The following is a 13,550-nucleotide window of genomic DNA, read 5'->3' as shown; positions in this document are numbered from 1 at the left end:
CACCTCACCTTCCACTTGTGAGGATCCATCAACCCTTTCAGCCCCTTTCCCATGAAGATCACAATGAAAAAAGATCATCATTTTCAGCACAATGCAAATACCATCATCACTCTTTAGCAAGAGCACCATGAGCAGTGAAACATGTGACAGCCAACAGTATACTGAGGGGGGATGTTCATACATATGTTCGTATTTTGTCTGCAGCAAAGACCAGGACTTCAGGCAGCTGTATTGCCTGCTCAGTGCCAGGGTTCGGGATATCAGGGCTGGAGAGGGAGTTGCAGTGGCATAGATTGGGACCTGAACATTGAAGGTTATGTGACTTTTATGGAGGATAAGAAGTAATGAAATGGCAGGGAGTGGTTCTGTTCATCAAAGACACCATTAACACAATAGAGAGGGGTGGCCTAAGTTTCAGTAACCAGGATATAGAAGCAGCTTGGGTAGAGGTGAGGAATGATAAAGGCAAGAGATCACTTGTGGGAATGGTGTACACGCCCCTCCCTACCAGTAATCATATGATAGGATGTGGTATCAAAGATGAAATAGTGGTAGCTTGTCAGAAAGATATGGCAATTATCATGGAGGATTTTAATCTACATATGGACTGGAACAGCCAGATGGGTAAAGGTAGCATTGATGACAAATTCATAAAATGTTTTCAGGGTAATTTCTTAGATCAGCACATTCTGGAGCTAACCAGGAAGCAGACTATACTAGATTTGGTATTGTGCAGTGAGATAAGATTAATTAATTAACTCACTTTTGCTAGCTCTGCTTTTATGGCCTTGTAATTGCCTTTATTTAAGTGTAAAGTATTTTGTTAGTCCCAGTCTTCTCTCCCTCAAATGGAATGTAAAAATCAGTCGTATTATGATCACTGCTACCTTTGTATATCAACGTTTGACAATCTATCACCATTTAAATAATACTCTGCCATTCTGTTTTTCCTACCAAAGTGGATAACTTATCCACATTACACTGCATCTGCCATATATTTGCCCAGTCACTCGACCTGTCTAAATTGCCTTGAAGCCTCTTACCCCCTCCTCATTGCTAATATTCTCACCACGTTTTGTGTCATCAGCTAACTTGGAATATATTACATTTGGTTCCCTCATCCAAATTATTGATATATATTATGAATAGCTGGGGCCCAAGCACTGATCCCTGTGGTACCCCACTAGTTACCACCTGTCACTCCAAAAAAGACCCATTTATTCCTACTCTCTGTTTCCTGTCAGCTAACCAATACTCAATCCATGCCAATATATTAACCCCAATCCCTTGTGCTTTAATTTTACACACTAACCTCTTATGTGGGAGTTTATCAAAAGCTTTCTGAAAATCCAATTGCACCACATCCACTGGTTCTCCCTTATCTATTCTGCAAGCTACGTCCTCAAAAACTCCACTAGGTTTGCCAAACATAATTTCCCTTTCATAAATCCACATTGACTTTGTCTAATAGCATTGATAGTTTCTAAGTGTCCTGTTATCACATCTTTTATAATAGACTCTAGCATTTTCCCTACTACTGATGTTAGGCTAACCGGTCTGTAATTCATTGTTTTCTCCCTCCCTCTTTTTTAAATAGTGAGTTTACATTTGCCACCCTCCAATCTGCCAGGACTGTTCCAGAATCATTAGAATTTTGGAAGATGACAACCAACGCATCCACTATTTCCCTGACCACCTCCTTTAGAACCCTGGGAAGTAGATTATTGGGCCCTGGGGATTTATTGGCTTTCAGTCCCATTAATTTCTCCAGCACTATTGTTTTTGTAATACTAATTTCCTTTAATTCCTCCTTCTCACTAGACCCTTGGTTCCCTTGCATTTCTGGGAAGTTATTTTTGTCTTCCTCCGCGAAGACAGAACTAAAGTAGTTGTTTAATTGCTGTGCCATTTCCTGGTTCTCTATTATAAATTCTCCTGTTTCAGACTGTAAGGGACCTACATTTGCTTTCACTAATCTTTTATCCTTTTTACATACATATAGAAGCTTTTACAGTCCGCTTTTATGTTCCTTGCAAGTTTACTCTCATAATCTAATTTTCCCCTCTTAATTAATCTCTTGGTCCTCCTTTGCTGAATTCTAAACTGCTCCCATTCCTCAGGCTTGCTACTTTTTCTAGCAACTTTATATCCTCTTTAGATCTAATACTATCCTAAATTACCAATATAAGGGGAAAAGAACAAATTATACCGAATGTGAAGAGAGTGCTGATTTGTTGGCAAGCGTACCTTAACTGGTCAATATACGTGTTGCGACTCTTACAGTTCCACATGCTATAACATTGGTCTTACCAGCAGCCTTGTAAATAGAGCCCAAACCATTTGCTTACCATGCAAGCTTGATTCTGAAATAGGGCACATCAAAGGCATCCTGATCAGATCATTTCACACTGTATATCAAGCAAACTCATGAACAGAGCCTAAGGCCATCACTTTCAGCCCTGAAAGGTGCCCATTCTACCTCAGGTAACTCTGGAAGGGCAAGGTATCTCCAAAATTAATGCAACAGTTGAAGCTAGCTGTTTGACGCTGCTGCTACACAGTAGCAACACGGTGGCATTTGCCACTAACAGGATTCTGCTGTCAAGCCAAAAAAACATTGTGCCTATCACAAAAATGAGTTAAGTGATATATGAATTTCAGTGCCAGTATGATGCTAGGTATGTAGGCTTTATGTCCCAAGGACTGGCAGATCACATCAAAGAGCGTGTCCCTTCAGCTGTTCGCAATGGGCAAGGTACAGACCATACTCAACTAGTCCTCACTTGCAAAACTCAACACGCAGTGTCCAACATTAGATGCGATTCTGTGATTGGACAACATTTGCTAAATAATCCTCAGTGTGCTAAGAATCACAATGACACCAATTTAGATTGTCACTCAGGCTCTCAATGTCACGCATTTGTGTGTACTGAAAGCTATATATATTGATACACAGGACCCTGTTCTTTGCATACAGGAAGAACATGTACACACGTTGTGCCTGTTTCAGTGAAACAAAATAAGTGACTGCCATTCACTGACTCATTCCTCAGGATCAAGCTGCCTGATTTAAATTTCAAACAATCTTGGCAGTTAACTGTCAGTCACCATCACTAGTGCATTCTCCATGGCAAAACATCAGAATACACTTGCCAACCAATCAACACTCTCTTCACATACAGAATAAATTATTATTTTCCACTTATATTGGTTATACTTGGAAAATGCCCTGATGAGTTCAAGATGAAAAGCTTCGATGTGTCTCTTTTTTCAGCAATACTCAAGATATTTTAAATAGAAAAGTGTTAACAAAGTGTGCATTGGGGAATTAGAAAGTGAGTCTGGGGAATTAATAATGGAAAATAAGGAGGTGGGAGATGAATAAGGTATTTTGCATCGGTCTTCATTATACAGGATACAAGTAACATCCCAGAAATGGCTGTAAGCCAGGTATTGGAAGGGAACTCAAGAAAATTACAATCACCAAGGAAGTGGTATTTAGCAAATTGTTGGAGTTGCAGGTTGACAAGTCCCTGGGACCTGATGGATTTCATCCTAGAGTCTTAACAGAAGTGGCTAGTGCAATAGTTGATGTGTTGGTTTTAATTTTCCAAAATTTACTTGACTCGGGTAAGGTTCCACTAGATTGGAAAATAATGAATGTAGCTCCTTTATTCAAAAAGGGAGGGAGACAGAAATCAGGAAACTATAGGCCAATTAGCTTAACATCTGTCACTGGGAAAATGTTAGAAGCTATTATTAAAGATGTTATAGCAAGGCACTTAGATAAATTCAAGGTAATCAGACAGAGTCAACATGGATTTGCGAAAGGGAAATCATGTTTAACCAATTTATTGGAGTTCTTTAAGAAGTAACAGGTGCTTTGGATAAAGGGGAACCAGTGAATGTTCTGTACTTAGATTTCCAGAAGGCATTTGATAAACAACAAAGGTTATTGCAGAAAATAAAAGCTCATGGTGTGAGGGGGTGGGGGGAGGGGGTTGGAATCCGCTGGCATGGATAGAAGATTGTCTGGCCTACAGGAAGCAGAGAGTTAGCATAAATGGGTCTTTTTCTGGTTGGCAAGATGCCCACAGGAATCAATGCTATGGCCACAATTCTTTGCAATTTATATAAATGATATGGATGAAGGGACCGAAGGTGTGATTGCCAAATTTGCTGTTAACACAAATTTAGTAGGAAAGTAAGTTGTGAAGAGGAGGCTACAAAATGATATAGATAGATTCAGTGAGTGGGCAAAGAGCTGGAAAATGGAGTATAATGTGGAAAAATGTGAGGTCCATTTTGACAGTAAGAATACAAAAGAGGCATGAGATTGCAGAGCTCTGAGAGGCAGAGGGATGTGGAAGACCAATTCATGTGCAGCTGGGACACTCTGCAAGCCTGTTTTAACTGAATAGCCCAGAGTGACAAAGGCAGCTGCCTGAGATTCCATCGCAGTTATTTCTTGTTCAATAGAAGCGGTGTGACATTCCATGGAAGCTGCTGAGAATGAATGCAGCCAAAAATACAAAGTTATAAGAGGAACCAGCTATAAATATGGAGTTATAAGATTAAAAAGAAAGATTCCCCTATGAAGTAGAGATTAAAAATTAAAAGCAGAGTTCATCTGCTGGGCAAAGGTTCAAGACGTTTATAAACATGCCTGAGCATAATTGTGTGCTCAAGGACAGGAACATCCTTTCACATAGAATATGATATATCCTCTAACACAAGGCAGTTCTGAAAATAACAGGAACTGGCCTTTACAATACCTCAGCAAGGCATTGATAAATTGTAAGATACCATAATCTAACAATGGATAACCTTAAGGATGACCCTAAGTAACTTGTTAACTGAATCCTGGAAACTGAGTATGCAGTGACCACTATCTGCACCTCTCAATATCCTGTTTGCTTGAAGGATGTTGACAAAATGAAGGATGTTGGTGAAAAGAAAGGATCTTGTCCAGCATGAGTGCTCAGCATGCATCCTGCTCATTCAGTTCTTCTATAGTAAAAATATTGGAGCTACACTGCAGGATTTTTAGATTTGTTGGATTCATTCCAGCATCTCTCAAGGTAAAGGCATAGCTGCCGGACTGCAGTGATGATAGTTCTCAATTGGCATGGAGGTATCTTGCTGGACTTGGTAGCGTTCTACTTGGTATTTAAGGCAAATACTACTTTAAGTGTTCATGGATATCTTAATTATTTCTCTGTAACATTAATAAAACTTGGATTCTCTAATAGAAAAAAGATTATACTTACTTTTCCTAGAACTAACAGTGTTGCAATAATAATCAAAAGTGAATTGCATGTTTGGTTCTTTAGTAAAATTTTACATAATTTAGAAAGTTTCATATAGTCTTCTGCACCCAAACATTGGAACCCACCTCCGTGTTCTCTTCGATAGAGTGGTACATTGTTGAAGAGAGATGTCCGGACACTTATAATAGCTGGGTTGTTATAATCTAGCCAAAATGTGTTAAAAAGGCTATCTATAGGGTGATAATATTCACTGGTGGTTCCTTTCCTTTGGGGAGAGTCAGATCAGTTCTTCAGACCCATTTAAGTGGGATTAAGTGAAGCCTGTCTTTCTCAACCTGAAAGCAGGAGTGATCATCCAAGGAGTACGCCTGATCCAGAATAGTCTTGAAGAGGGGCTCAGATTATAATCCACTTCACTACGACCTTAGTCATCAGGTGCTGCACGATGTTGGACTCTACAGTTCTTTGATTGGAATTAAACAGTCTCTCCACCCTGGGGAGGATGGATTTCAAGCTCTGCATCAAATCACTGGTCAAGCAGGAGTCAGACTCCTCCATCCGCTTAGGCACAACACACAAGCTATTAAGCAGGTTCTCCATTACCCCAAGAACTGGTTTGTCAAACCTATCAGCCTTCTTCTGAAGTTTGGCCCTGCAAGGTCCTCAACTGACTCTGCTACAGCACAGCTAGTACGCCACCTCGGGACTGGTGCCTGTGACAGTGGTAGCCATTGATATAGGGCCTTCTGCCTTGCTCTTTCCAACTTCCACAAACTGATTCTGCCCTCCCTTCATGTTCCTTTGGTTTGCTGGCTCTTATCCTGGACTCCTCCAATGATAAAGCTGGAAGGTTAGGGTGCAGCACCTGTGGCCACTATAGGAGGATATCTGTGATGACACCAAACGGAGCTTGCGAGTGAGGATAGTTTTGGATGATTAGAGATCAAGTGTAGTAGTGCATCTGTAAGGAAGCTGCAGTGTCCCCAGACACTGAGATGAGATGCCCTCCACTCTGCTGTGGTCACGGGGTCTCCCACTCAAGGTCAGCACTGCTTCCTAAAGGGGGCTAGTATTATATGGTATTTCTTTCCCCTCCCACGGCCTGGTCCTGATAGTGCCTGTTTTGTGCTATTTTTTTCCCTTGAGCAGGTAGAGCGGTGATTGTGAATGAGTATATCTGTGTATGTGTATGCCTTACATAGTTGAATAGCTGTAAGATGTGTCTGAAATGTGAGTAGTGCCTGTGAAAGATTAACTGTTGTGGAATGTGTAGTTATGGTGGATGGAAAGTGTTGAGGTTGTGATCCTAGTAGTGGGGCAGGTATTAAGAAGTGTATTTCTAAGATGGGATTTCTTGCAGCACAGGAGCCAAGTCCTGGGAAAACTGTTCCTGGCTGTGATTTTATTTATTTTATTCATTCACGAGATGTGGGCTTCGCTGGCTTTGCCAGCATTTATTGCCCATCCCTAGTTGCCCTTGAGAAGATGGTGGTGAGATGCTTTCTTTAACTGCTGAAGTCCATATGGTATAAGTGCACCCACAGTGCTGGTAGGAAGGAAGTTCCAGGATTTTGACCCAGCCACAGTGAAGGAACAGCGATATATTTCCAAACTAGGGTGATGTGTGGCTTGGAGGGGAACTTCCAGGTGGTGGTGTTCCCATCTATCTGCTGCCCTCATCCTTCTAGATGGTAGCAATCATGGGTTTGGAAAGTGATGCCTAAGGAGCCTTGGTGAATTCCTGCAATACATCTTGTAGATAGTACACACTGCTGCTACTGTGTGTCAGTGGTGGAGGGAGAGAATGCTTGTGGATATGGTGCCAATCAAGTGGGCTGCTTTGTTCTGGATTGTGTCAAGCTTCTTGAGTGTTGTGGGAGCTGCACTCATCCAGGCAAGTGGAGAGTATTCCATCACTCTCCTGACTTGTGCCTTGTAGATGGTGGACCGGCTCTGGGGAATCAGGAGGTAAGTTACTCATCGTAGGATTCCTAGTCCAGTTCAGTTTCTGGTCAATGGTAACCCCAAGGATGTTGGTGGTGGGGAATTCAGTGAGGGTTATGCCATTTAATGTCAAGGGGTGATGGGTAGATTCTCTCTTGTTGGAGAGAATCATTGCCTCGCACTGCTTTGGCACCTACGTTACTTGCCACTTGTCAGCCCAAGCCTGGATATTGTCCAGGTCTTGCTGCATTTGGACATGGACTACTTCAGTATCTGAGGAGTCATGAATGATGCTGAACATTGTATAATCATCAGTGAACATCCCCACTTCCGACCTTATGATGGAAGGAAAGTCATTTATGAAGCAGCTGTGGATGGTTGGGCTGAGGACGCTACTCTGGATTTAGACATGGACTTCCCACATCCATTGTGGCAACTGGCTCTTTAGCCTCCCCTCTGGGTACAGGACGTCCCTCCTCCTCCCTACCTGCTGCCTCAGGCCGTCCTGTGTGAACCTGTGAGCACTCTCCCTCAATCTCTGAACTTAACCCTGATAAAAATCATCATCTGTCAGCTAGCATACTGCACGCCTCTAGCGAAAGTGGGTGTGTGGAGTTTCCAGATACTGCTTCACGAAAGTGGTTCCGAAATCACGTTTGAACCTGCAGGTTTAGCACCTACAGGTGCTTACATCATGATAATCAGCAATTGACCCCAAACAGACGTCCCTTATAAGACCAGCACCCACTGTTTGGTATAAATAATCTCCCTAGTAACAAGCTAAAATTCCAGGGTCGTTTGTGGTTAACCAGCAATTTAAGTTTCTTCTTATTCATTTGATAACTTAATGCAATACTCTGTAATTATTCGGCAATTGTATTTAAAGAGTGACTTATTGCTATTTTTAAAATTATGAAGGTGTTTGAGTTGTACAGAAGATGTTTCCACTTGTGGGGAGTCCAAGGATTGGGGTCATCAATATAAGATAGTCACTAATAAATCAATCGGGAATTCAGGAGAAACCTCTTTACCCAGAGAATGCTTAGAATTTGGAACTCACTACCACAGGGAGTAGGTGAGGTGAATATCATAGACACATTTATGGAGAAGCTAGATAAACACATGAGCGTGAAAGGAATAAAAGGATATGCTGATAGACTTAAAGGCTTGTGTGGAGTACTGGCCTGTTTTTCTGAAAGTTCTATTTCGATGCTGTTAAATTCTAAGTCATTCTATGTCATTTAACCCAGCGTTATTTAATAGTCTTTCTTCTCCGATTCAACAAATTTAACTTTCATCAATGTTTGAATACTTCTGAACATGTCAGTTCGCCAATTACTTGGCTTTGTTTTCTAATTTGGAAAAGCGAGCATTTTTCTTTTTAAAATGTAGGGAGTGTTTGGATATAAAATCCCTCCAGGGCTTATTCTATCAGTCCTGTTCTAAAGAAAAGACAGCAACTTAAGATCTGTCGGGTAAGGAACTGAGAGCACTGTTCCAATTATTTTCAGTAACAATTGTATGATCTTTATGAAGGGCTTAGTCAGAAATCCAGCAGTGCTGATGAAGGAGGCACATGCTCTGAAAACTACTTTCTTTTTAATTTGTTCTTAAGATGTGAGTGTAAGGTCTCAACGTCCAACCCTCACTGCTCTGAGAAGCTGTTGACCCTTCTTCAAGCAATCATTCTACAACTTGTGTGGCTCGCTGAGGCATTTCAATAAGAATTAAGGGTCAATCACACTCCTAGAATGGGATGATCTGCTTAGAGAGTATTTGGTTGGAGTTACACAGAGCAGAATGGGAACTGTTGTACTGCTAGGTGTATACTATAGGCCACCAGGTAGTGGGAAGGAGAGGGAGAAGTAAATCTGCAAGCAAATTTCAGAAAGATGGAGTGGCCTTCAGTTTTCATAATATGAGAAGCAATGGAGTAGTGTGAAGGGAAAAGAGAGAGGGGAAATTCTTGACCAGTATGTTAGCAATCCAAAGAGGAACGCAGCATCGGTGGATCTAATTCCAGGGAACTAGGTCAGTAGAATTTAATGCTCGCTGAGAGAGCGGGCAGTGAAGTGGCAGTGAGTATTAATAGGAGCCAAGCCAGTTTGTGAAGCCAAACCAAGACACAGCGTTTTTTCTATTGAGAGAGTTTGTTCAGTCTCGCAGCTCTCCTCCTACACAACTCAGTGTCCCAGCTATACCCTATTTATATGTGCTCAAAGGCAATTAATACCCCTCATCTGTTTCTCTTAACCTTAACAATGTAATTGTCATTAAAAAACTTTAACAATGCAATTGACAAGGCACCAACAATGGGAGATGTTGAATCATGCAGGAGTTACCATATCTATTCACTGTTTCGGGATTAATGGCATGAATTATCTTGGTGGCAGGAATGAAGCAGCAGAGTAATGCTGAATGAATGCTGGGGGAAGAGAATTTAACTCATTTTGCATATCATTATCATATTTGCATATAATGGTTTTGGTACCTTTTGAATTCAATGTGAGGCACACAGGGGTGCCTGAGCATTTAAAGCTGGCGGCGTGCCAGTGAGTCAGTCTATGAGGGAAGGGGGAGCCTTCCATAACTCTACCATCTACTTCAGAGAGGAGAGAGAGGAAGTTGTGGGTCACTACTGGGAAGGACAGGGGCACTGCAAGGATGTCCAAGAATTCTCGAACCTGTTAGATAATTGCAAGGGTTGAGGCTCCTCCACTTCTACATTCTAGGTCCTCATACCTGCCTCACTCATAGTCAGACCCTCCTGTCCCTGACCACTGAACAAATCAGAAGACCCTACACTAAGAAGTGTGACTACCTTCTGGAACAAAGTGTCCAGGTAACTTTCCCCCTCTCAGAGGCATTGCAATGTCTGAAGCTCGGCCTCCAGCTCATCAGCTCTGAGTCAAAGTTCCTCTAGCTACAGACACTGACTGTAACTGTGGTTACCATGGACCACATTGGCATCCATCAGTTCCCACATGCCACACCTGCATATATGCATAACCTCTGCCAGCTCCACCAGATGTTACCTTGCCTGTTGCTGCATCACAAGAAGATTATATGTGGCTATTATCAGAAGGCCATCATCAGCTTGTGGCTCAGCATGGGCCTGATCCCTATCAGTCCTTTGACTGTCAGGCCCTTTGACTGTCACAGCCTCCAGCATGTCTTTGAGATACTCACCAGATTGTGACTCCAATTCTAAATGCGACTGCCTACTTATCAAAGTGAATGTACCTGTGCTGGTGGAGGGTGGGGGTATGATGTGACATTGCAACTTTTGAGACTTTTGACACCTCCCTCCTGAGAGGAGGACTGCAGGGTCCTGGACGATGGAGCAGGCTGTCAGCCTGGAATGTGAAGGTGTGCATTGGAGAACAGAAACAATTATGTCTACAACTTTCTCAATCCCTCTTCCCCTCTCTTTCTGACATGTCTCCTTTCTGCCCAGTAATAGACGCCAAGCTCAAAGCCTCCTCACTCTCTTCTCTCTGCACTCCTGTTTACCCATATGTAACTGTCCAGCTGCCCTGTCTCCATTCAGTTCTACAAACTCCTATTTTGATGGTGTGAGCAAGTGAATGTCAGACACTTCTTTGTTGTTGAGGGCCATTTTCTCCTACTTACAGAAGGGGAGAATGAGTATCTACTCAATGAGTAATTGTCCTCTCTTATAAATTGGCATTCTTCAGATAGCAGGGCCTCCCGATTGTCTTGTCCACGCTTGCAGTCTCACGGGACTTGGAGGGTGCTGGCTCCAAGAGGCTGCTATCTGTCGCCCCCATGTAGCCATGCCATATGATCCATCTTTCGCCTGCCTGCCCACTCCCTCCCTGTCTGAAATGCACTGCTCGTTTTCCAGTTGGGAGCCACATTATTCTAAACATTTGATTCCACTCACCCTGGCAGTGCCGAGGGGGGTCATTGACCCTCTTTCTGTATCGGATTCAGGTGCGCCTGTGGACCTTTCAGCTGCTAACCTCTGCTGCAATCTCTGGCCAGGCCTCCTTGGTCAGGCGAGAGGGTGTCCAGGTACCACTGGTGGGGAAAGGCACCTCCTTCCATTCCAAGGCAGCCTACAGGAGAACCTGCAGGGAGGCATCGCTGAATCCAAGGGCCAATGCCTCTCTGGCTCGAGCCGTTAACCTGTCAGCCATTTCCACCTGCTAGTGGCTATACCACCCAGTTTCAGGTCCACCATGGCGACCCGGGCTGGGATGACTAAATTCCACCTGAGTTTTTGTGGAAGAGCATCTGGAAAGCAGTGATTACAATATCATTAAGTTTGGTATATGGAAAGGGACAGTTAACATGCAGATACCCAACTGGAAGACAGCTCATTTCAGTCAGTTGTAAATGATTCTGGTTCAGTTGACTTGAAACAATAGTTGGAAGGGAATCAGTAAATAAGCCCTTAAGGGGCCGACAGTTCAGGTACAGATTAATCACATCCCCATGATGGCAATGGTTATATAAAACAATGTTCCCTGGGTGGCAAAAAAAATCGAGATTAAAAAGGAGGCTTTTAATAAATGTCAGATCCTTAATACAGCGGATAATCAAGCCGAATATGTAAATTGCAAAGGAAGACTGCAAAAGGTAATAAGGGCTCAAAGAGGCATTATGAAAAAGATTGGGCATTACATGAAGGGAACCCTTTTACATAGGCATAAAGAGTAAAAGGTTCATCAGATGAAAGGTAAAGCTGATTAAAGACCAAAAAGGAGATCTTCTTGTGCAAGCACAGGAGCCGAGGTATTAAATGAGCACTTTGCATCAGCCTTCACAAAATAAGAGGCGCTACCCATGTTATATTAAAGGATGAGGGAGTATAGAAATTGGATAGGATGAAAATAGATTCAGATGAGGTACTTAAAAGGTTGGCAATGTTCCAAGAAGAAAAGTTGCCCAGTCTGATAGAATGTATCTTAAGTTACTCAGGGAATTAGATGGTGGGTGCTCTGAAAACAGCCTTTCAACTCTCCTTGGATATGGGACTGATGCCCAAACTGTTTGAACAAAGGAACAGGGATGTACTAAGTAACTAACGGCCAGTTGGCCTAATATCAGTGGTGGAGCCACTTACACAGACCATAATGCAGGACACAATAAATTTTACCTGGAAAAAATTGGATGAATTAAATAAAAGTCAACACAGACTTGTTAGGGGCAAGTTAAACCTTGTAAATTTGATTGAGCTGTTAAAGTCTCAGTGGATCACAGTATCAGAAGCAGTATGATTGCTCCAACTGGGAGGTGAGCAATGAAACAAAAACAGAAAATGCTGGAAAGACTCAGCAGGTCTAGCAGCATCTGTGGAGAGAAAGACAGAGTTAACGTTTTGAGTCTGTCTGACTCTTCAGAGCTAAAAGGTGGGTGATGATCTGGTTTCTGACCTTATTTGCATATTGCCTGGGGTCAGTTACTTTCTTCCTCATGCTGATGACTCCCAGTCCTGACTCTCAAACCTGACTCCTTACCCCACTGTCAGGCCCCTCATTACCCATTGGACTTACAACTCGATACAAGGCGCATGAGATACAAAGGGTGAAAGGAGGGAGGCCAGTCATGGAGGACATTGGAATTGTCACATTTGGAGATAACATAGGCATGATGAGGGTTTCAGCTGTGGATGTTGTGAGGTACTGATGGACAAGGGTGATTTTACAGGAGTGTAAGTAGATGGTCTTGCTGATGGAGAGGATATGGGGTCGGAACATCAGATCATGACCTAAAAGGGTACCAAGGATGTGGACAGCCTGTCGCAGTAGCCAGGGAGGAGAATGAAGTCAGTGCCTAACAGAAGTTGGTGCAAGGGATCAAAGAAAATGGCTTGGAATCCAGGTAGGAAAGTGTAATCTTGTACCAAGTTATATCCAATAAATATAAACTATCTCTCTACTGACTCCATTTCTTACTTTTATTGTTGTTAGTCTAGCTATCCCTGCAATGTTATTTCTTTTACAATTCTACACCAAACACCCCAAAAATCCTATGCCCAAGCTCTTGAGGATGCCTTTGGCTTACAGACTTTTTTTCTGTTTTAGTTATATAGAAATTTACAACACAGATACAGGCCATTGAGCCCAACTGGTCTATGCCAAAGTTTATGCTCCACATGAGCCTCTTTCCATTCAAATTCGTCTGACCCTATATGAGCATATCTTTCAATTCCATTTGTCTCTCATTTACCTATTTAGCCTCCCCTTAAACGCATCTATGCTGTATGCCTCAACTACTCCTTGTAGTGGCAAGTATGACATTCTGACCCGTCTCTGATTAAAGGATTTTCTCCTGAATTTCTTGTTACAGTTGATTACAGAATCATCA

The sequence above is a fragment of the Carcharodon carcharias genome, chromosome 5 (genome assembly GCF_017639515.1).
Source record: "Carcharodon carcharias isolate sCarCar2 chromosome 5, sCarCar2.pri, whole genome shotgun sequence".
Taxonomy (NCBI): Eukaryota; Metazoa; Chordata; class Chondrichthyes; order Lamniformes; family Lamnidae; genus Carcharodon; species Carcharodon carcharias.
The sequence above is the reverse complement of the archived record's forward strand: the minus strand, read 5'-3'. Positions refer to the sequence as shown.